Genomic DNA, 25,652 nt, shown 5'->3' with positions numbered 1-25,652 from the left:
TTCCCCTACTATGCAGAAGCTTCTGTTTATAGGAAAAGATGACATGAACCCCATTTGGATATTTTTTGACAGCTCAGTGTTAAAGGCACTCTGCTAACCATTTCCTAGGCAGAGGTGATGACAGTATTGGATTTTCTCTCCCTTCCATAGCTGGGAGTTAATGACCTGCAAAGATTTAGGAATAGAATTGTGTTAATGTCATCTAGTTAAGTCAAACTCTGAAGGAAGGTAAGGTTGAGAGAGGCTTGTGTTTGGATTTTGGGATCTCCTTTTGTGTATTATACCACCATATTCCTTAGTAACAAAGTGTAAAGCAAATGTTCCCTATAGTGCTTTTTCTTAGCATGATGGCATTTTCTTTTGTGAGATCAGGAAGCCAGAGCCCAGGAAAAATCAATGCAAAATCCCAACATAAAACCAAATTACAAATAATTAATTTGAATGAGGCTGCTGTGAAGTAAAATCTATCAGTCAAATTTCAATATTCATTAGTTTGCATCAGAGTGACAGAAATGCTTTGGGAAAGGTAAAAGGGTTACAGCTGTTGCCATGCCAGTGGCCTCCATGCTGAGACTAGCCAACAGATCCCTGCCTTCCTACCAAAGGGCTGGTGGAAGGGGAAGGACACTGGCCCCACTCTCTTAGGGTAGCCTGGGATTAAACAAAAGGTGTTATGAAAAAATAATTGGATGCCACTTGGGTGACATTAGGCAGTGTAAATTCCAGTATGAATTGAGTTTTCATACTGTGCCCAATAAAGTTTTTGCAGACTGAAGCATGGCATATTTGTGGATGCAGCAAGTTTTCTATTTGTGTGGCACTACTGTGTGCATATTATTTCATAGAAATGAGGGTGTAGAATACTGCATTTAAATTCCATCTGATCCCTCCAGGGCTGCAAAACCTTATGGCTGTGGACAGCAACTAAAGGTGATGATGAAACCAAGAAGAGATTTTGATGTAGCAAATGATAACAAATTAGACAGAATCCACACAATAACATATTTCCTTCTTGAAACATGTTGAAAGATGTGCAGATAAAATGTCAGGGTTAAATTAAAACCGTAGAAATGGATATGGCTTAAAACCAAAAGATACATTTTGGGTGTGTGTCCAGAAAAACAGAATCAGACTGACTTTAAACCAAGTCTGAACATGATTTCCTATTCAGACTGATCTAGAGATATTTCTTTTTTATCCCTTAGACTCCCTGAACAGAACAAGGACCTTGCAAATAGTGTAATATGTTAACAAAGATAAGTTGTACAGTACTAGTTGTAGGTTTCCATGGCAATATCTACTAAAACTCTGTGATTTACCAGCACTGAAGCTGACAGAAATGAGACAAAGAGAAACCTGTCTTTCTTATTGCTCCTCTAAGGAAAAAAAAATTGAGAATTCCATGTTAACCATATACGGTGCACATTTTTCTTTACAGGTCACACAATATATTTTCTGTAAAGGTTGTATGTTTCTAGACATCATCCAGGACAGTGTGTTTTCAAATTTTCTTAGAATCTTTGGCAGGTGCTCATATGATTGTGAATGACTAAATTCTGTAATCCATACCAGATGTTAAAGCATGTGATCACTATTTACTTAGTAGTAACATAAGGTTTCCTAGGGCAGGAATTCCGGTTCCCATTTATGATCAGAGGTTTTTAAGGAACATGCATGTCTAAAAATTAATTATTTCTTTATTGATTAGGATTATGGTTGAATTGATTCTTTTACATGGTGGTTAATGAAGATAGAAAGAAGACAGAAGAAAGAGAGGAAGAAGATTCAATTTGGCTGTCTAAGGTCTAGATGAAGTTCAATGACATTTTGGTGCTTTTTGGAGATATTTAAAAGTCATGAAATGCAGCTGACGTAGATCAGCAAAGTAAGAGTTTTCTCACACAGCTCCAAGTTGTAAGTAGATGTGCAATTTGTTTTCCACAATTTTTACTATTTTTGACCTTGAAGCAAAATTAAACATCCTTGTGAGTTGTCTTGAAAATCCTGGATTTGGCAAAATCGCAAAGCCATTCTTTCTTGCTGTGACTTCACAGTGCTTGTTTTTTCTTCAGCAGAAAATCAACTGAGCAAAACAGACTGAATGTAAGAAAAGAATAAAACTTCCTGATGCTTAACCAGACTCACTTAGCAGTCACACTCTGAGTGAAAATTCTGCTTGGTCGACTGAGTTTTAAGCTACCCATGTTGGGTTTTAAGTTACCCATGTTTTATGTTTTCTGATGTCTCCCTATTCCACAGCAGTGGCATTATTTATTTATATTATTTATGGATTAAATATTGCAACCTGAATTCAGCAGTGTTGCCTTTAACCAAAAATTCTGTTTCAGTTGGTGCATTGCATGCCTATTAGAGAAGACAAAATAACAGTGTTCAAAATATTATTTTTTTGCTATAAAGTACTTTGATTTCTACATATTAAAACTATATGAAGGGCCATAAATTATCTAGATTTCTACAGATTAAAACACTATAAAAGTGCATATTATTATTATTTTTGTAATTATTATTGTAATTATATTTTTTTTTTCTAGGAAGTGATTTTACTGCTCTGGACCAGTCTAAAAATCAACATAATCCACCAAGCACTTAACAGTTCATTAACTCACCAGTGATGCTGAGCTCTGTTATTAGAAATTTTTTATGAGGGCTATTCAGGTCTGATGGGCAAAAGGCTTAATGGGCAAAGGATCAGACTCATTCCTGAATTCACTGAAAGAGCTCCCAATCCAAAGGAAGAAGCAATGGATAGCTGGCTGTGAGTGTTGCCAGGATGATATTTCATTCTGAAATAAAAACTGTCAGCCTGTTATTCATGCTGATGCTTTGTCTGTAGTGTTTGCTTAGTATTGAAAAATCAGGTTTTAGCCCCTTACTGATTTCAATGCAGTGATAGGACATGTAATCTATTTCATCTTGAGCTTCCTCTTTCAGAGGGGAGTATAATATTGAGGCTGATACATAATCTGTAAAAACTGGGTATGAAGTTATTACAAGAACAAATCACAGTTATTAATAAATGGCTAACTTAAGCTACAACTAATCATAGAGCATCCTGAGTTAGAAAGACCCACAAGGATCATCAAAATCCTCTCCTTGCACAGAACAGTCCCAAGAGCCACACCACGTACCTGAGAGAGTTGTTCAAACTTTTCTTGAATTCTGTCAGGTTTTGTGCTGTGACCGCTTCCCTGTGGAGCATGTTCCAGTGCTCAATTACCATCTGGGTGATGAACTTTTTCTTGATATCCAACCTAAACCCCCCCTGACTCAGTTTCATGCCCTGTCCTCAAGTCCTGCCACTGGTCAAGAGAGTGAAGAGATTGGTACCTGGCACTCTGTTTCCCCTTGTGAGGAAGTTGTAGACCACAATATTTCCCCTCAGCCTCCTCTTCTCCAGGCTGAACAAGCCAAGTCACTTTCATCACTCAGCATGGTATTCCCCAGTCTGTCCCTACATCCTGGGCTGTCCCAACATGGGTGCAGAATCTGCCACTGGTCTTTGTTCAACTTCCTATGAGGAATTTGAGGAAAACTGGCCCTAGAAAAGAGCCCTGAAGAATCCCACTGGTGTCTGGTCACCAGCCTGATATAAAGCCATTTATTACAATCCTGTGCACCCAAACCATGAGCCAATTGCTCACCCATTGCATGATATATATATGTACCTAATTTTTTCTAATGTTTACCTAATATTTAAAATGCCACTGTATCTTTTCATTTCTCTCATGTGAATAAAATTATGACAATTCTTCTGCATCCTGTGCAACTTTACTAAGGACAACTAGAGAACACTGCTTGAAATATTAATGCTTTTATGAAGTGTGGTCATATATATTTCTAGGTTTGGACTATTAAAGTAGAATCCTTCCCAAATAATTATTTTATTTAAAAAAATATGAACTGGAGGATAGAATATACAGGTTCAGGCTGAGAAGCACAAAATGTTTTACATAAGTTTTATGCCTCAAAATTTGTCAGATATTTGTTGAAGAAAATTGCAGGGTTTTGTCAGATATTTGTTGAAGAAAATTGCATTTTCTAGAAAGAAAAATATTCAGCTAAATATTCCACCACATGCCTCCTGATGGCCAACTTACAGGCAACAGCTTAATTTTTTTAGTAGATATTATTAGGAGCTACTGTACAAAAGAGCATTTTTTCATATTAAATAGAATAGATTTTCACTGGTATAGTTTTTTGAAACAGGGAAGTTCTGCATTACTTGTTTTCCAGAAAGAAAAAAAGAAAGAAAAAAGGTGGGAAAAGTCAGAAAAAAAGAGGAAAAAGTCTGCCTGGCTTGCACCAGATTGTTTATATTCTTGAGTGACAAAGTAAAATGACATCTGCCAGGAATTTCAGAAAACTGGGCAAACCTTGTGCCTCGGAAGTGTGTGATTTATGTGGGCAAGCAAAGAGTGAGGGGTCTATGTGCAGTATGAGCTTTCACAGGAAGTATACAATGAAAATCCAGGCTGCTTGCATTCATTAAAGAGCTCATACTGCTTTTCACAGGACAGAAATTCTTTCTCCAATTTGTGTAGTTCATAAAAATTGTATCGTAATTACGAAACTAATGGAAGATTATCTTATTACCATCTGCTAATGACCATGCCCTCCTACACTGACACAGCAGACACCTGTTAGAGAAGGTTCTGTTATAGGTTATTGTTAAATATTTTTAAACAGTCACTATGTTGCACTCCTATAAATACATATTTTGTAAAATGTTTAAATTCTAGTGGCATTCCATGAGAGAGAAAAGGTATTTGACTCATTATTCTGATGGAAGTAAGCGTAAAATATTTGTCAGTGGGCCAAATTTAACTACAATTAAAATATGGATAGGGAAATATCCATGGATATATGAATTGTTGAATAAAAAAGCTATCCAAACCATTTGCACTCCAGCACATAAGTAAACTACTGCCTGTTGGGGTCATGAAAAAAATTGTTTCAGAGGCATCTTATTTCAAAATTGTCTGACAGTTGTTAAGAACTAGATGACTTACATTTTCCCTGCTAGTAGTTTTTCAAGTTCATACTATCTTCCCTGTCTCCACTATAAAATTTTTCTTGCCTCATGCAAATATGCCTATGTGAATAGCACACAGTTGCTCAAGGCAGGTGCTAAGAGTTACTGATGTGAAGGTATTTTGCTATTTTTAGTACTATTATTCTGATGGATAAAAAGCAGCAAAATATTTGTTAGTAGACCATCCATTTTCTATTACTAAAACATGGCTTATAAGAAAAAAAATTCCTTATAAAGCCATTGAAATTATTTCTTCAAGCATCTGAAGACTGAATATGGTACTGAACCCACATTCTCGGCAAAATAGCTTTCACTGTGGTTTGCTTTACACTTACTTATGTATACATAAGTATTTTGGAGCAAGGACTTTTAAAATCCTTAGTGTTCTGTTACTGTACCCACGAAAGTCAGTATTTCCTTTAGCTCCAGTTGCATAGAAACAGTTTTTCACAGTGGGACAATCTTGAACAATGAAATGTCAAGAAAAGAGAGGGGTCAGAGGTGTAAACAAATGCAATGATTCTTAGCTCTTTTCCTTGGCTCTAAACATTAGGCTGCACAGTCTGTAAGATTTTTATTACTTGTAGACTCCAAGCATTTTGAAACTGTCTCTCACAGGTGTGCCCAGGATGCTTAGGCTGAGAATGTTGCAGGTAACACCTGGCTTCATTGGAGCACATTTTTTTTCTATGTGAAATAGCTAAATTTGTTTGCTCAACAAGCAGATTTACCAGAAAATAGATTAGACATGGCTTTCACTTCTAATCAGTGACATGACAGCTTGTTAAGCAGACTCCTGTTCACCTATTTGCCGTTCTGTTTGAAGGAACTTGCCCATCACTATTAAGGTGTCTTAATGAGTTTAACTTGAAAAATCAGCTGCTGTGCTGCAGATGTCCATCCATCAATTTGCTCCTGCACTTTCCATCAGGAACGTTTGACTGTATGGTTATTTATCTGCTAGGGCAGTAAAACTGTCTCAACTTCTCATATATTCTGATGAGCATTTAAGAGACCATAATTTAGAATTATAGAACTATAAATTAATCTTCCTTCATTATTTAATAAGCAGACCCTAACCTGATGTTATATATTCTTCCTTGTTTGTAGATCCCATGTCCTTTCTTTTATAACCATCTAACCAAGTTGTTCTGGCCAATGATAATAAGACCTTACCATAGAGAGATATTTTATTCAGAAAAATAATTGAGTCCCGTGGCTAAAGACAAAGTACTATTATAACCTATATTTAACACTGGACAATCTGTATAGACATGGAGTGAAGTAAAAATGTAATGAATTGGAAAAAAAATGAAATGTGAAATAGTGAATGAAGTATCAAGAAGAAGGACCTCTTAAGCAGACAGCAGGGAATTCACTACTCAGACAAGATTTTTTTCTGTGAAACTTATCAAAATCTAAATCTTGGATAATTTTACTTTTCTGTCAACTATATTGAAATAGAATAGTGGACAAAAAAAAAACCCCACAGAGCAAAGTTGTACAGTGTCATTAGAAAACAGTCTAAAAAGAAGTGAAAATGAGACACAGAAGTTCATTATCTTAACTTGCACTCCCTATGGTTAATTTGTAAAGATGTCAATTACTTTCTGTAAAGCTCAGTTAGGTATATCATATGTATGCTTCTGGTCTAAACGACTCCTAAGTCAGTTGAAGCTTTTGTAAATCTGTCACTGTGCATCCAAAACACAGATCTCCCTTCTGTAAGGAATACATAAATGAAGGAATACATTTATGTAATCCTTACAGAAGGAGTACATAAGTCATGTGAAGGAAGTGAAGGAAGTTGTGTAATTATGGTGCAGTGGAGCCATGACCCTAGAGTAAGGATATTCATAATCACCTAAAAGATGGACTGTACTTCTCAACACCCACATGCATATAAAAAGGGTCAGGAAAAGAGCACAAAAGAAATGTTAGAAACACAAAAATCTCCTCAGTAAGGAGGCATGGTATCTATTCGACAGCTGCAGAAAACAAAAGAAACAAGGTAATATAAAAGGATGAAATTAGAGTCAGTCAAATAATCTTCTCAATTCTTTCTCAGGGAGAAAAACAAATGAAAACTAGTGAAAATTATTATGCAAATAGATGTGAAGAAGTGTTTTTTAAGATGAATAGTAATTGTTGGTGTCATTAGACATGATTGAGATGAAGCTTAAAGGAGGTTTCAGAAATTAATTACACATTTATATGAATAATAAACACACAGAATGAAATTAAAATAACTTGGACTTATTAGGTTCTTATTCAATATCATGCATCTACCACATATGCTAGAATTAAACTTAGATCTATATCATACTATAATAGAGTAACAAAACACCAAGAATTATACTTCTTCACTTAATGGACCCAAGAAGGCCTAAAAAGAATTATAAATGATTGACATACATAAAAAGTTGTTATATGCAACAACACCATGTGGGACAAGCAGCCTGTACCAGTATCAAAGCCAAGTAAAAATTCTTAGAGTTCTTTTTCATGTCCTGACCAGAATAAAGATTGAACAGACTGCAGAAAATCACACTACAAATAATTGAACAGCTTCTTCTCAGAAAAGCATACCTTCCTAGAGAGACAATTTGCTTTGTAATTAACAGAATATTTTGCTATAAAATAGAAATTTCATTCTGTAAGTCATTACTTCCTAGGAGCAATTTTACCCTGGCTGCTGATTGAAATGGCATTTTCTGAAGGAGAACAACCCAAGGCTGCCAAATTCTTTCACTGCAATTCATGAAGCCATTGTAGCACCTCTACTTTCAAATTCCATCAATAAGATATTGACCCTGTATCTTTAAACCTATTGGTGAAGGATAGGAAAGTGTAGGGGGAAGGGGAAAGGAGAAAGAGAGTATGGGTGTGGGTGTGTGCAGGTATGTGTGTTCACTCACGCCATGGGATAAGGCTCTTGGAAAGTATGAAGAGCTACTTCGAGGCCACATGGACTAGAAGAAGGGATAAAATTTTTCTGGAAAAAAAAGAAGGAAAGAGGAGATAAAAAAAGCAAAAGGGACTAGACAGCTGGTCCCTACTTCATTTTTTGGACCAGGTACAGTTTTTCTTTGTGTCACCACAATTATCTGCTGGCTTAGATAGAAGGGCATCTGCAAAGGTCTGCTTTTTCCTGGCTCAGGGAAATAGTTACCATTCATAATTAGAGATGACAAACTAGACTATATGGACCCCACGATTTGTTTACTCCTTGGTGCAAATAATACTTCAGATGTTTCTAAAACAGCCAGCTGAATTAATTTTGCCCAACCCAAAACCATCCCAAGGGAATTCAATTGTCATATCTCTACCCACACCTCAGTGCCTCAACCAGCACCACAGAGGAGTTGTGTCTCTTACTGCTTTGCAATGGCAATGATGTAGTTATTGCCAATTTCACACTACATGTGATGGATGGGAATCAATTAAAATACTGTATTAGAGACAACAGGATGTTTACTTGGAATAATTTTTTTGATTTAGTAAATGGTAGAACTAATAAAAGAAATTGCTTCTATCAGCTTTCACAATAGTTTAAAACTTATTGAGCACAGCCAGACAAGTGTTTAGTTATCTGGAGGAAAAAGCTTGAGCAATGGGCTGGAAAAGCAAGGTCTTTTAAAATATGCCCATTTTTAAGATTTAGTTTCAGTTTCTTCTTTCCCTCCTCCCTGTCAAGTAATTAAAGTTCTTGACTTGTTTCAAAATGGCTCAGATTAAATTTCATTTTGTTAAGCACCTCAATTTTTCAGCTAGGAAAAAAAAAGACCATTAGGAATTTGCATTATCCATTACAGCCTCCTTCATGATCTGAAATTTATATGGGAAATGCTAATTGGACATTCATCATAATAAAGATAATGATTTCTGTAGTCTCCACAGTGATAATTAAGATGAAAGATGAAAATGATGCAAAGTGAACATTGTATTCTTTATTTGCTGTGCATAGAGAATAGAAAATTAATTCTGTCCTTGTCTGCAGGGTAGGGGTGCCAGGCAGGGATACAGGGGAACATGTGCAAGAAGTTGTTTTGCCTAAGACATCTGAATTTGCTTAGGGGAAAGATGGTCCTGCTGATTTTACTCCAGTACTCAGATGAAGAAGGCTGATATTGAGTGTAACCTCCTCCTACTACTGGGAGCTGTCCTGAAGACAGATGTGACTAGTGAGGTTTTGTTCATTATGCTTCACTGCACTGTGCTTGCCTTCTTTTGCTTTCTGAACAACATGTGTTCCCAGTTCTTTGGGGGGAAGAGTCAGCTTCCATGGTGTGGAGTTTTAAGTGCATGCAGTGCCAGAATCAGTCTTTGTGACTGAACTGGTCAAATACTTATTGCTACATGCATCTACGTGTAGCAATAAGTATATGACCAGTTAACATAACTGGTATACGTTGGCTACATACATCTGTTTTGAGACTAAAACTAAGCAAGTGAAGGAAAACTTTGTGAAATATAAAGAATTTTACACAAAAATCTTTCTCTTTTGTTTTATTTCTTCTACAAAAGAAATTTATTGAATCAAATACAAGATTGAGATTGTTGACTGTTTTTTTTCTGAAGTTGGAATTAATTTAAACTGTCAGCTTTAAATTCTTTGATGAACCCACACAGGACCCAAGAAAATCCAGTATCACTAATTATCCATTCAGAAGGCCAGTGTGGCTATGGGTAGACATAATTTATCAGGGGCTTGATGGATACATATTTGTTAGGAAGAATTTATGGCTTCTAGGTGCCTCTGTGGGCTTCTGCTCCTGAAAAGAGGGCTGGAGAGCAGACAGAGACTACTCTGAGACTTGGAGGAGCCACAGATTGGTTCAGGCTGGCAGACACTGTATAGTGTAGGGCTGAGAGCACTGTGCTGCAGGCCCCTGGGAAAGTGGCACTCTGGAAGTTGGTGGCCAAGGCTGGACCTGTCAGGCTCCTTCACAAATCATCTAGTCCTGTTGTCACTGAGGGGTAATGCAAATGAGCCCCAGAAAGAGATGAAATGACAATGCCTGGTCTGACAAGGGTTGCTCTGGCTGGTGGCTTCCCTTTGCAGTAGGATGAATAATATTTGGGGAATAAAGACCTATTATTCACTCCTAGTTTTGGAGAGTGAGGTCTATGGATACTGATATAGTTCAATAATCCATAAAAATCTTTTAAACGTGCCCAGAAATGTGGAATGCAAGACAAACAATTGCACAGGAAGAAAGACAGACCATGGAATTTGCTAAAAGTTCATTGTGTACCCACTAGCACACAGTTATAAGGAGGAGACTGCACCATTTTCCTTTTCAAATGGAAAAAATCAGAGCGATAATTCAATTAATACTGTAACTTGTTTTAATAGCTACTGGTTTTAAGCCATTTCAGTAGCATCCTACAGGTTAATGAGGCCATAATCTGGCTCCTGAAAGGAAGAACTTTGAAGACAAGTAAGACAGTGAAACACAAGCACTATGCCTGGTGTGAAAAACTTCATATGGGGCTGTGCAAATAATTGACTTCTTGGTTTGCTTGCCGAATCTATGGGGGAGAGGGGAAAGGTGGACCAGCAGCAGTGAGAATAGAAAACCAATTTACTTGCTTGTTGATCCAATTGGATCAACACAAAATAAATGAACAGAAGAATACAATTTCTTAGGTGATTTTCCTCAAAAAAGTGCTTAAAAAACAACAACAAAAAATCCTGCTTTTGGAAGTATTCCACACTAGAAAAGTTTTGACTAGACAACAAAGAGCATGGCATGGGTGGTTCGGATATCCATCATGGATTGAACCATTTTAGCAGCTGCTTCTCTGCCAATGGCCTTCTGTTATCAAAAGCACAATGGAACAACTTCAGAAAAACAAGTTCTTCTGAGCTTCAAACCACTGGTCAGAACAAATACATTATCATCTTCTGGAGTTTGCAAAGCTGCCACTGAAATGGTTTCCATGTTGGGAGAATGATGTCTGTGTGGGGCTATTTATTTAGTGACAGTGCTTTTTGCTAAAGAAACCAGCATGTTTTATGTACCTATAGTAGGGGAGAAAGTTGCAGGGAATTAATTTACTCTTGAATTGAAGCGTTTCCTAGATTATAACCATGTTTAGAAGGAATGGGAAATTGGGGCCCAAGAGATAGATTTTTCAGAAGGTCCTTAGGTGTTTTGAATGTCTTAATTCAGCGGTCTTGTCTGGAACTACTCTGATTTGGCCATAATAAGATGCCTACCTAGAATTTTTTAAATGAGACCTCAATGAATTCCTGCATCAGCCTGAACTTTCTTTTTTAGCTTGCTCATTCTCAAAGTTGATCCATCTCGAACTTTCATATACAACTCAAGATCAAGCAAGACTTCTGATAAATCATGAATGTTGAAAGCATTCTAAACATTCTCCTGCTTCCTTTTTCCTGGTCAAATTCTACATCTTTCCTGGACCCCCAGAGTGTCCAATCAGAAGAAGCAATAGCCAGACATTTCATAAACTCTTTTTTCCAGGAGGTTTCTTGACCCATTGCAATAGGCTTAAGTGAATAAAATTACTGCGATGAACTAGAATAAGAACTCAGACCCAAATCCTGCTTATCATGGTGCTTGAGCCACTAAGTTGAATAATTGTTTTCCTGATGGTTTAATGCTTTATGGAAGACATGGCAATTATCCACAATTTTTACAGATATTCAGAGTACCTTTCATTAAATAAAGATACTTTAGCTTTTCACACACATTTTAAAGCATTGTTCATTCTGTTTAAAACAGGGTACAAAAGTTTAAAACTGACAGCTAATTGAAAGTGTGTATAATGAATTGCTCATGAAAAGAAAAGCCTGCACAATCTTGTCTAGGGATGGCTGCTCTCTGCCATCCCATGACATGTTCATGGAAAGCCCTAAAGCAGTCACACTGGAAATAAGTAATTATCAAATCAGTGGTGCACAGAGGGGTTCACAGGTGATGGTTACCTTCTCAGAGAAACTAAGTTCGTCTCCTTGATACTGCTTGTCTCTTTCTTTCCTTTACTTCTCCCTCTAATCTACATAGAAATGCACACCCTGTTTACAAAAGATTAATCCTTTCTAAGGGAATATTTTTCAAACTGAGACATTAAAGGAATGTAAAAAGATTCCACAAAAATTCCATTTTCATGGATTTGATTCTTAAGTGGAGATCCAGAAAAAGAGACATAGTTTCCAGGCCTCTGTCTGTGTCATCTCAGCCTTTGTTTTCCTGAATTCTAATGGATTCAGTAATCTTAGATTTTGTTTGCACTGGAATAAAAAGTTCTGAATTTCATGATCAGGCACATCAGGGAGCAAGTCTTAAACCATCACATAATCATCCATCAATCTATGAGCACAGACACACACATACACACAGACACAGACACACAAACTTTTTAAAATTTATATAACTGCCGATCAGGCACATCAGGGAGCAAGTCTTAAACCATCACATAATCATCCATCAATCTATGTGCACAGACACACACATACACACAGACACACAAACTTTTTAAAATTTACATAACTGCAATTTTGGGATTATTCCCTGGTCAATTCCTATTGATGAATTAATTTTCTGCTATTCTGAGGCTATGTAGATTGATCTTGAAATAACCGATGAATCTAAGATTATTTGTTTGGAACCCAAGAAGGTGAGGAGCCTTGTTTGCAGATAACAAGTAGTTTATCCTGCTAAGTCTCTTCTTAAAGGTCACTGGATTGAAGAATTACATAATTTTGAAAGGAACTAGTATGATTCATTGGCGCTGCTATTTTAAGTGATATGGCACAGCACTCTGCAAGTCCTAGGATAGAGCTTACAAAAGATTTGTTCCCAGCCTACAGCTGACATATATTTCAAGACTTCATAAAATTCAGTATTATCTTTTCCAGAATAAGAAGTAGTTAAAAAAAACATGATTGAATTAGCATGGTGTGTGAGGAAAAATGAGGATGCATCTTTAATCTTAACATGTTTGCTCTACATAAATATAATTCTTGTGTATTAAGGTAGTGTTTGTGGAGAACCATATCACAGCCAGATGTATACATAGGTTAATACCCCCTTCACAGTAGGGTTAGCAGCCTTAAGGAGAAAGGCAGAAAGGGAAGTGACAGTGCTTTCATAGAGCTGGCTGCAAAATAGATTGCAAGCAGGCAAGCAGGGAATTTTAAAGATATTGAAAGATACTGTGGAATAAATAGGATATGAAAACCTTAATATGTGTCAGGTTTTTTTCACAATAGTTACTATAAAGACAGTTTCTCTTTTGGAAAAGCTCACAGCTGTGGAAGCATTTGTAACAGTATCAAGAACATTTTTTCTTAAGCAGTACTGTCTTGCAGCATACGTTCATCAGATCTTGTTAGATAACTAGACTCAGGCAGGCAGTGTTTGACTAAGGAGGCCCAGAAAGAACATTTACAGCTGAATGGATGTTAGAAATCTGTAGGTGGCATTTTCCCTCTGACACAGAATCAACTGAGTACAGTAGAAAAGTTGTTGTACCTTAGCAAAGTCTGCAAGGGTTCTCATTACAGTGTACTCGATTTGTGGGTGGATAATTGTACCATGCCAAATTTCACTTTGGGTAATTCAGGTGAGTCTATTCAGCTTTATTTGGTGTTTTAAATGTTCTCCTTTGCTTCCTTTTCTATGAAGCTTTCCAGCTTTCCTTTGGGTTCCTATGGGCACCTCCAGTAGTGGGTTTGCCATGGCAAACAAAATAATAATTATATATTTTATTAAGTTTGTAAACAAAACCTAGGCCCTATGTAGACACTGGAGGTATAAACCTAGCTTTGAATCAAGTGCTTAAATATAAATGGTGAGGTGGAGAATCTCCAGCTAATAAGGAAGGTGACAAAAGCCTTGCATTTTTCCGATTGTGTCCATTAAAGGGACATTGTTCTCCAGTGGTTACAGACACATATGTATTGTATTCACTGCTGTATAAACATGCATACAAAATACAAACACCAGAGGATTGTCATATAATTAGAAGAATGTTTATGTATCTGCTTGATTCGTACTGTTTCCACTCGTTGATTCAGACAGAATTTACTGAGCTGCCTCCTGAGGATGAATAACAAAATTAATGTTTTGGAACCAGTGTTTCATATAACTAAGAAGTGATTTTAGAAAGAGGCTGAATGAAGAGTTGATGACAGGAAAATGGAAATCCAGGTGACAAAAACCATTAGTGTGTATAAGCTGGATTCTGCTGCCTTCAGCTAAAGTTTTAGTGTTCAGTCTTTGTTAAAAACTAGATTGCTTGCTCCTAAGAGAGAAGATTTTCCCATTCTCTTCTCCATGACACTTGAGTTTAGCACTTCCAGCTAAACATCTAATTGCTTTTCTCAAAATAATAAAACATGCATTGGCTAAAGACAGGCATTACTGAAAAAGAAGGCAGGAAGAATGGGCTTGTTATTAAAATTTAATATGAAATCATTATAAAGAATATGTATAGTTTTATAAATTATTTATGTGCTTACTTCTAAGCTAAAGTATTGCAACCAATTGGATTTGAACTGAGAAAAAAATACTGATGTATTTTCTTTTTGAAAATCTTTGCAGTCTCTTGGCAAGTGTTTTTTTCCTTTTCTATGTTCTTTCACTTTTTCTCAAAATCACAAGGTGCTTTCTTCAGTTTTCGAATAAAAAGTTTGAGCATTTCTTTTAACAAAACATCACTCAGTAGGACTTTCACTTCAAACACTGTGATTTCTGCTGTGACTCACTGTGTTCAGCTTTGCTAAACATAGCTAACAGAGTAATCCTGTGGCTGGAAACCATGTCCGAAGGCAGGGAGCTGGCTTTGATGCCTCCAAGCTGCTCCAGCCCAGTCCTCTTGATTAGACAATTCCCAATGTAATTAGGCTGCACCTTAAGCTGGGTGACCTAGAAACCAGGACTGATGGAAGCACATATACTGCCAAATCTCCATGCCTACATGGGTGATGTCTACTGGAGTCCTTATGAAACAAAGTTAGTCCTCAGTACAAAGAGAATCATGTTACTGGCGGCAAACTATGGAGATTCCTATTCTTTTTAGGCACTGTGTTAGGTTTCACTGAGCAGACACTAGAATTCACTTTGGTTCAGAAACCCAAAACATTATCTATGCCTCCCTTGAAGTTCATGGTAATATATTTGTCAGTCCTAAAGTGACTGAATCTGGCACTATGACATAAATGATATTCCTGTGGTTAAGGAAATATTAAGAATACATTCCTAAAGCAACAAGACAACTTCCAGCTCAGCTTTGACAAAATATATCATGCTATTCAGTTTTCATACTGCTATGAGCTAGCATTCCCTCTGTATCTGCAGATTACTTATGTGGTCTTCATCACTTTAGCATTTTGGTGCTATGAGATATGCACATTATAATATGCAAAATTTAATGAGAAAATTCTTTTCCAGAGAATTTATAGGAATTCCAGATAGGTGAGATTAATAGCTCTTACAGGCTGAGTGGCTCAGGTGACTTTAAACAGGATGTAGAGCTGGCTGCTGATTCAAATTCAGCTTGGGTGAGTGGTTTCCAATATTCTTCCTTTGACAAATGAGGAACAGGACTGGCTGCTGTGAAAGCAACAGGGATGAAAAGTCAAAAAGTTACTGGGACTTGGCATGAAGGAGCCAAGATTTTAGCAAAAGAGGCTGCAGGGAGTTTCAGAAGAAAGTGAGAATTATGGTGTGGATGGCAGTCACTGGTGACCTTCTGGGCTGGAGTAGCAAGGTGTTGAATAAGCCCCCTCTGAGCCAATAGGTCTGGGTAGGGGGGAGCTGGAATGGATGTAGCAAGGCACTGTGCAGGTCAATTAGAGGTGCACAGGCAGAGTGGTATGTGGGGAGTTAATATAAAACCTTCCTAACGTGCTGCTGGCTTACTGCCAGCAATATTAAATCCTTGACTTTCTGCTCACGATATACACTCAGGATAAAATTTATGAACACATTGCTGAGAAAAGAGTCCCTGATCCCCACACAAGCTGTACATTTCTTTTGGCATCTTAGTTTCTTTCAGTGCTTAATCCCTCTTCACCTCCCCTGTCTTTATCAGTAAAGTCTTTTCAGCAGCTGAAAGAATATGGTTTCTAATAGTTTAAATGAAATAGCACATTTACATTTTGGTGTAAATTTAGTTTTGTTTGGGTTTTCCCTTTTTTTTTTTTTGGCTTTTTTTTTCAGTGAGATGTCATCGCCTCTTGGATTTTAGATTATAAAATGCAAAGAGGTTTTTTTGTGAATTGAGGAAGGATGAAATGTGTGTTGACAAAATTGTACTATGAAATTGGGGATTGCAAGAGATTGTTTAACATTTTTACTCACATGTTTTTCATGGCTGTTTTTATATTCAGTTCCAGATATATATATAGCCTTCATGCTTTTCATCATGCACATTATGACATTGTCAATTAAAAAAAAATCAGAAAACACATCTATCTTTTATAAATGATTTAAATTGTGAAATTGTGCACAGTAAGTGCACACCCACATCATGAAGTGTTTTACCTGTACTTATAAAAAATGGAGAGAATTTTATTAATTTCAATGTTGCCTTCAGGATTAAAAAGAATTTAAAAGTGATATGCAGATGCAAGCAGTCTTTTCTTCTCAGAAGTCACCAATGTCCAAGGGAGATAGTAAGGGCTCAGCTGCAGCCACTCAATGCTGTGACACCCCTTTGCTTCCCTGAGGCACTCAGAGCAGTGGATGGAGACTACCATCAGCTGGCCATGGGAAATGTTCCCACACACAGTCATAGGATCAGAGCATGTTTTTCTTCTAACCTAGATGTGAGGGAAGCCTGATGCCTACTACATGTTTTGGGAAATGCAAAGAGGGATGCAGGAAAGACAGACAAAACACTATGCATGTGTATAGGTGGACTTGCAAAAGTTGACAGGTGGAAAATCAGCATTACAGCTGGCTACTTCCAGCTTTGACAACATGTGAAGATGAAATGGAGTGGGCTTCAGAAGGATTTTATTTTTCTAATTTCACATGGACAATAACCGGAATTTGAGCTTGTGATAACCACAACACAACTTTCTAATGAAAATTTGCATAGAGAAAGATGAGATATTATTTTGAGCTTGTTAAATATTTGCCCAACCAACCAGAAGACCTTTGAGTCAGCTTGGTCCCAGAGATGTCATGAAGGTCCTTTACAGGTATCAGGTCCTTTATCTATGGGTGAGAAGGTAAGACTGGAACCTAAACCACTTTCTTTTGAAGAAAGCTCTAATTGAGGGCAGGAAGTGTAAGGAAGGTTTGCTCTTCTTCCATTCTGTAAGTAGTAGTCTTTTTCTTCACCCAGAACTGTCAGCCCTTATTCTCCATTAATGCTACATGAGCTGAAAAAAAGCATTTTTAAAGTATTTGTTTATTATTTATTTTCACATATATATACTTTCCATCCCATGAGAATGACCTTCAAATACTAGATCAAAACATGAGAGCATGTTGGAGCATGTTTGAGCTGAAGCTATAGGTATGTTTCATAGAGATGACGAAGTTTCTCATTTATAGAGTTCCTTTCATAACATAAAACTATTTACATGGTTGATATTGATTTATACAAAATGATGGGCTTTAAGCTTATTGTGATAATGCAAGATTGAGATGTTTCATTCAGAATAAAAAGTTTTGGGAAAATGATGGCAGTGCTGAGCAACAGTCTTAAACATATTCTAGTTGTTAGGGCCAAGTGAGTGAATGAAGTAGGGAGCAGCATTATACCATTCTAGAAATCCATGCTGCAATTGTACGGTTGCAGCCCTGTTTTGTTCATCTTAAAAAGGATATAATAGAAAAAATTCTGAAAATGGGCCAGATTTGTTTTCACATGATGAGTGACCATGAGTCCATGACTTCTTTGAGCCTGGAAAGGAGGTGACTTGAGGTCTATAAAACCGTGAGCGTCACAGAGATGGTGAACACAGGCCAGTTTGCAAAGTTTGCAACTAAAACTCTTTTCAGATGTGAGAAACAATCTTACTTATTTCTTCTACCTTTATCTTCTGTGTAACTTTGGACATTACATAAAAGACATGGCAGTGAGCTGATAGCACCCAACTGGCTTGCTGGAGTGATTTCTCTGGAACAGCAAAGACTCAGTAGTAAAAAAACCAAAACTAACCCAAATAAAAGCCATCAGGCCACACTTCCCTTTAAAAAGGATTGAAAGCAACCAAAGCAAATTGACTAGCCACAACAACTCACATTGCTAAGTTCAAGAATGCTGTCCCGAAACAGTAGATCTCATATTTGTTAGTCCAGGAAGACAGGAATGGGATGAATTTTTTGTAGCTGTTGTTTCATACACTACTCCTTAGGCAATGAGAGCTTTATTGCTGAGACTACTGACACTACATCAGGTATTTGGGAAAAAAACCCCCAAAACCTACAAACATTTTATTTTGTGAATTATTACAGCTGTGGAATGAATCCCTGCTGCTGTCTTGAGTAAGCTGGGGCTGACTAATGTCTGCAGCCACAAGGAAGGAAGGTTTTGTAATCTACACTCTCTCTCAGAAGATACAATTCCAACCGCCATACTAAATCACAGGGAACGTTGCCTCTTGTCGAAAGCCTGAGATTAAGGCAACAACAATTTCCTTTTCTTAACTCTGTTTCTTGTTCTTTGTCCATCTGTCTTTAAACAAACAAGCAAGCAAAACCAAATAAAACTGAAGCAAAATAAATGAAAAACCAACCAAACGTTTCCAGGATTATCTTCTCCAGACCCATACTGCATTTCAGAAGTGTCTTTTTCTAGGATATTGAATGCCATGAAACTTTACAAAAAGACATTTTATGCAAGAAATCTGTGTCAAATTAATGGTCGTACCTTATAGCCCATTTTAAGACGAGGCTGAAGAGACTGATATTTTACTGTTCAAAAAACAGGACCACTGTTTTTTTAGCAGTCGTATAAGAGCATCTTTGGTTGTACAAAGCCGTAAAGTGCTGATGAGAACTGATCTTATCCAGTGGAGAGTGGAAGCAAGGGGCCCTGTCCTCCCAAGGCTCCTGCCACCTCAGCCACCTTCCACTGAGGTTTTCTCTATGAATTTCTGCCATCCTTCTTCAGGCATGAGGAGCTGTGTGTTGCTTAGCTTTCTGTAGTGCACAGACAATCAGGAATAAATTAAGCTTTCCATAGCAAATAAAATTCAATTGTTTCTCTCCAAAGAGCAAAACCTATGCATTTTTTTGAGTTATCATTTTTGTTACCATAAAGGCTGCTTTTTTTTCTTTTTTTTTTTTTTTTTTTTTTTTTTAAGTTATGCACAGCAAACTGTCATGCTGCTCTGCAGCAGTCCTCGAACACACTGTAACCCCTTTCCTTCAATTCTCCCAGCCCCTGATTAATGGTGCCAGCCTTCTTGTAACAAGAACAAGAGAAAAACTAGATCAGAGTTAAGGTCAGCATTTTAACCACAGCATTCTCTAAACCAAACACTTAGTCACATGAAGCCCATTCGTGTTAGAAATGGAGGAGTGGGACTGACAAGAGCAATGAGAGAACAAGTTAAGGCAACTTGTCTAGACAGGCACCTTTTCAGAGCACACTGCTCTTCTACTTTGCTTTCACAGACCTATACCTTAACTTGGAAATGGGTCACACCTTGAAATATACAGGGGGTTGTTGTAAAGGGACCTGATAATATTCCCTGTATTCCTGAAGGCCTCAGTATTTCTCAGGTTATGAATGTTTTTGCAGCACTGTTGGACATGGAGGTCTTACAGAAGCTGAGGTCACATTTTGCTGGATGCTTTATGGACCCTTGTAACAAACATATATATACAGACTTAAACATGTGTGTTTGTGGTTTATGATTATAAAAAAGATTATTATTAGATACTGTATTTTGTTAGACTCTCCTGATAACAAGAAAACCGGACAATTTTGTAATACACAAACCCCTTTTTTTCATTAGAACAAAGCAACAAACTTCAGAGAGCAAGCTGGGATCAGTAACTCTAATGTAATTTAATTATGCTAATCAGATTGAGAGAGAATTGGAGGGAAAAGGTGACTGGTATCCATGGAAGGAAAGGTCCCAGCAAAGAGAAATGTGAGACTATTGTTAACCCCAGGGGGGAGAGAGGAAGATAATTATCACCTCAGGAGACGTGTCATGGGGTAAATTCCAATGTGCATTACACAGCCATGTATTTAAAGCCAATATCTACAGAAAATATTTATAGTCAAACCAAGTTAAGGGAAACAAAGGTGCAAATATGGGAAGTAACCCATTCTTTTTCTCTATCTTCATCTGCTCTAACTTTCTGTAGCAAATTGCCTCTCTCACAGCTCCTGATACACATCAATCTTTACGAGAGAAAGTATGGCCTGATGAGGTGAGGTGGCTTAACTCCAGGTGCCCTGTGAATAAATCAGCAGCAGAGTTAGGAGCTGTGACCTCTCTCATCCTGGTGAACCTTCCAGACATAACTCGTCACTCCTGCTGCAGACTGAAGTTGGATCTCAGCTGAATGGGTTTTTTTTCCTTCTATGTTTTTAGGTGTGTCTGAAAATGTTGTTTTATTAGACAGCTTTGCTTCAAGGAGAGAATAAAAAACTGAAATAAAGGTTGAAGAATAAAATCCACCTCTGAACTTTAGAACAGCATGAAAATGAAAGCTATCAGGAAGAATGTCTGCCTTTTAAATTACTCATGCATCACTCAGCTTGGACAATAAGCAAACAGCTGGGTCTGGTGGAACAGGTTCACTCTCTGGAGGGAAATGGTTTACATAGGATGAGAGTTTATATTTCCCCTTTATTGTCTGACTGAATGTGTAAAAAAAAAAACAGTCCAAGTGAGAGAGAGATCATTAGCATCTGTTAATATGGGAAGATTTAATAATTTGACATATCCTGGCCAAAAGACTGGATTGAAAATTGGAGAGAAAGTAAAAAAGATAAATTAAAAATGATGTCTACCCTAACTTTCATTACATTATTAAAACTCTTTCCATCTGATCTCAAATGCCATGTGGATGGGTCAATTTGCAGATTGCCGTGGACATCCTAATGTTCATGTAGGCACTTCAAGACAAGCTGTCATAAATAGTTAAGTTGCCCTGGGAGCAGCGCCAAAATGCATTTCAGTGATGACTGCAGAGATGCCTGCTAAAAAGCAAACAGCACATTAGCAGCCCTCAGAGTTATTGTGCAAATGGAGTGTGAAATTCCGGTCCATTGCTCTGCACTATAACTTTTTGTCTCCCTGATAATGATTAAGAGAAGCTTTGCTTGATTTGATGGTGGGTGGAAAGAAGGGTGTGAAAAATGAAAAAAATCTCCTTTGGATGTTTCACTTGACCTTCAGGAAACTCCAAGGGAGGGTTTGTTGTCTGATATACACACAGAAGAATTAACTGTCTTTGTTTGTTCTAAAATCTGGTGCTGAATTAAGAAGCCCAGGGATGCATGATGTGGAATCACCATAAAATAAAATGTCCCAAGCAGTTATTAAATATTTAAAAAGCAATCTAAACCTAACTGTTGGTTGAAATGAATGAAGGGGGAAAGATCGTACTGTAGCCCTTGGGAAGAAATGCTATGCTTAAAACCCACAAGATCAGAACTGATTTGTAGTTCTGTGTTAATTTACTGGAAATTTTTTTTTTGCACTTTCATTATTATTATTAATGATAACACTTCATACTTTCAGACCATCTTACATCTCAAAGTATTTCAAATAATTGAGCCTGCTAGTCATAGAATGATTGCTGCTGGAGGAGCACAAAGTGCCGTGCCTTAAAAGGTGGGTAAGTATCATCCCATTTTACCTCTGAGTTGTAGAGGGATGTAGCGATTTGTCAGGGCTCGCTTTGGTGGCAGATGCAGGGTCAGAACATAAATTTTCTGACCTGTAGCTCCACTTAACTGTGCCGCCTGTCCAAAGCATTCGTTTCATCTGTCTTCTGCTACCAACTGATAGGCACAAAAGTAATGGTCTGAGAAAATGACCCAAAGATTGCTGAAATCAGTGGCAGTGCTTTGAAGGAGCTTTAGAGCAACCTTAAAATTTGATCTTTAACTTCATGTGCATTTTATATTTTGTTTTTCAAACACAGGGACCCTCTAGGTTTTGAACAATGAATGCCTCGAAAATTGTGGATTACCTTTGAAACCTCAGTGGCAGAGCCAAACCAGAGAAAGCAGGGGTCTAGTCTGCTTGAGCACTAGGCTAAACTTCTTTCTGTAATTGTTTTAAGTGTCACACAGTGGATGAAATATATTATGGTGTTCAAACACATACATTGGGCCAAGCTGTAGCTCTTCCAAAGAACAGATTCAGGCAAAACATTTGTGGATTTGTCACTACCCCAATTTTTACAGAAAACAGGATGAATGCCTTTGATTTGCAGTGAAAAGCTTTCATCAGTCACCATTTGTTACTGAAAAAAGAAAAAGAAATAGAAAACAAAGCTTAATCAGTAACTGAAAACTAGCAGGAAAAAGTTTGCTTGTGGATCTTATGACATTCTGTGTAGTTTTTCAATAGTTGCTACAAGTTTTACTAGATTTAGAGGCTAGATTAGTTACCTCTGGGGAGAGAAGATAAGACTTTCTTTCTGCCAGCTGAACAGTTATGCTAAGTACTGTGTAAGAAGTCCATGAAAGCTTTAGTGAGGCCTTGAGAGTATGCTATGATCAATTAACTAGATCAGTTTAACACCCGAATTAAAGACATTATCCAGGCATCACAGAAGGCAAGGAAAGTATCCCAAATTGGAGTCACATCCTATCTAAATGAGAAGAAACAAAGTAAGAAAAAGAAGAGATGCATTATATACTCACTGCAAAAGTTGAAGAAATACATTTCCAATTTAAAATTGCAGCTCTATTGTATTGGAGAGCTCCATAGTTGTAAATAATAAAAATATTTTTTCCCTACTGCCTGTCAAGCATGAGCAAAATGAAAAAAACCCCAAAAACCCAAGATTACTGTGTGTCATATATTGTGTTCCAGTCACTGTAGGGACCAACATAAGGATCCCTGTGGCTCGTGTCTCTACTCAGCTGACAGATATAGGCTGATGGATACTTTCCATCATAAGAAAGTACCTGGAGAAGCCAGTTGAACACAGGTGACTTTGTCTGCACACTTACAGATGTGTGGGACATAGCAGCACATACTGGGATATGGAGAGGGTCTGCTTGGCTTGGCTGAGTGGCCTTTGTGTCTGAGGGTCTGAAGTAAGGGAATAGTCCTAGGTTAGTGGAGCCACAGAGTCTGAGACCACTTTGTTTCAGAGTGACTTTCCTTGGTTCAAGTTAAACTGTTCCTGTTGTACAAACGTGATAGACTGCAGAAACACCAGCATTTTACCAGAGTCAAATCCATGTATACATGCACAGAAGCTTGGAGTAAGCTTCTTTACTCTGAAATCCATAGCACCTCAATTATTCCCAATATGCATTTCTTCCTAGAGTGAGTACATAAAGAACACCAGCTGAGACTAATAGGCATTTGGAACAAGGGAGTGGCTTTGGGCAAACACTGTAGAGTTAAGAATTTGTTTGACAAATTTAGTCTCCTTCTGTATTTGCAGATTATTCATGAACAGACTTGGATTTGTTCGAATCTGCAGAGCTGGTCAAACAGAGTTTGCCAGATCCTAGGTTCTCTCAGCAGTGTCCTTGACCTGATTTGGGGAATATATTTGTGTCTAAAAATATGCAGCTAATATCACAAGGGAATATAAAGAAGAATAATGAAATAAGATGGCTTTCCAATGAATTTTCAGTTCTGAACTTGTCATCAAATACTTTAGCTGTTGCTCACCTGACTAGATGAACAAGATCCCTGCCTCACAACAGGCTGAAAAAAATGTTTTGACTTTGCTACCTAGATTACCTCCAAAGTTTTATGAATATGAAAAGATGTGAACACAGGTGAATCCAACCAGAATTCTAGTTGTTTTCAATATAATTTAATCTCTGAATTGCCTTCCTTGCCTATGCCTTGAAACAAATTCAGTGGTTTATTTACACGTTTTATTTTCTTGGCTATTAAAGTGTCAGTCACAGATGTTGACTTTTTTTTTCCCCCACAAACACACCCAGTGTTTTCAAGCCAGTTGCATAAACGTGATATAAATGTGTTCATATGTATACCCATGCCCCTTTCTTTCTAGAAATAGTTTACGAGCATAAAAAAACTATGCAAATAGTAAATAATTCCTATACAAGTAGTCCACAGATCCTATAAAAAGGAATAATAGATTTTATTCAAACAATGTGTCCAAACACTTTTAAAGTGTCTGTTTTGTACTCCCTGTTCAGTGTATTTTTTCATATATGCACTGCAAATCAGAAGATTTCAGCTTAAAATATCAACCTTTTTAATTATTAACACTTATGCTATGTGATTAGTATAAATAATAACAAAGTTCTATTGAACTTTTACCAACTGGTGTGCAAAGACCCTGGGGATGATAAAACTGCTACAAAATACATTCAAATCCCAGCAAGGTCATGTCTTTCATCTTTTGGAGGCTCCATTTCTAAAATGAATACCGCATTTTTATCCTACGTGCTGTGTGCATTTTCAGCTAGATAAGGTCTGGAGAAGTGTTTCAAGAGTGGGTTTCTGGCAGGCATCTATAACATTTAAAGAGATATTTTCTATATTAGAAATTTACTGCATGACTTCAGGTAAACCTTTACTCATGAACTTTGTCTATTCTAAAAAATGAATCAAATTTAATAAAATAATTTGACAAGGTCCCTTTAAATCAGTGCTATGGTTTCATACTAATTCCTCACCCTCCTTCAGCCAAATTTAATATTATGTGAGGAACGCTGTTGGAGGCTCAGGATTTCATAAATGCCCTGGATATAAGTAGGAAATGTGAAGATATTGTATCACTCTAAGTATTAGTAGCAGATAAATTTTGCATTTCATTTCATTATTACTACTTTTCTGAGCACTGTTTAATTAGAAAGTAAATCAGGTGAATTGCAAATGGTGTCTTTAAATACATTGCAAAATTATTTATTTAGGGACTAATAATTTTTGGCAGAAGCATGAAAAATTTTTAAATTCCAGGTGTTCAATGTAATAATGGCCATTTTTGGTTTTTACTTAATGTTTATAATGCCTTAGCACAGTTGTTTTGGTGACTTTCTAAAGCCTCTTTTATTTTTTTTAATTTTTGGACTGTTTCAAATATAACTTGCAGGAGAGTCCTTATTGGAGGAAAATGTCAGATATTAAACCAGAACTGAATTCTTTTTGTGTCACATATGTGCTGGATTAGTTATGTCCTGCACAGCTGGATAAAAAATGGCCAAGGCTTTCGATTTGTAACATTATTTTACATATAATGACTTTCATATATTCCACATCAGCTGATGAAGACGTTTGTGGTCTGGAAATCTGAAGATACTCCAGGAAAGTGCTGCAACCAGTGACAAACCTCCTGAGCATACTCTAATATACAGACAGCCTGAACCACTCAGCACTGGGGGTGGATCACTACAGTGTGAAGAGAAAACAGGAAGAATAGATCAGGGTGTTATCTCCTTGGTTTTGGGACACAAGCAAACATATTGAGCAAAA

The sequence above is a fragment of the Passer montanus genome, unplaced genomic scaffold (assembly GCF_014805655.1).
Source record: "Passer montanus isolate IOZ18808 unplaced genomic scaffold, ASM1480565v1 scaffold75, whole genome shotgun sequence".
NCBI lineage: Eukaryota > Metazoa > Chordata > Aves > Passeriformes > Passeridae > Passer > Passer montanus.
Note: the sequence above shows the minus strand (reverse complement) of the source record.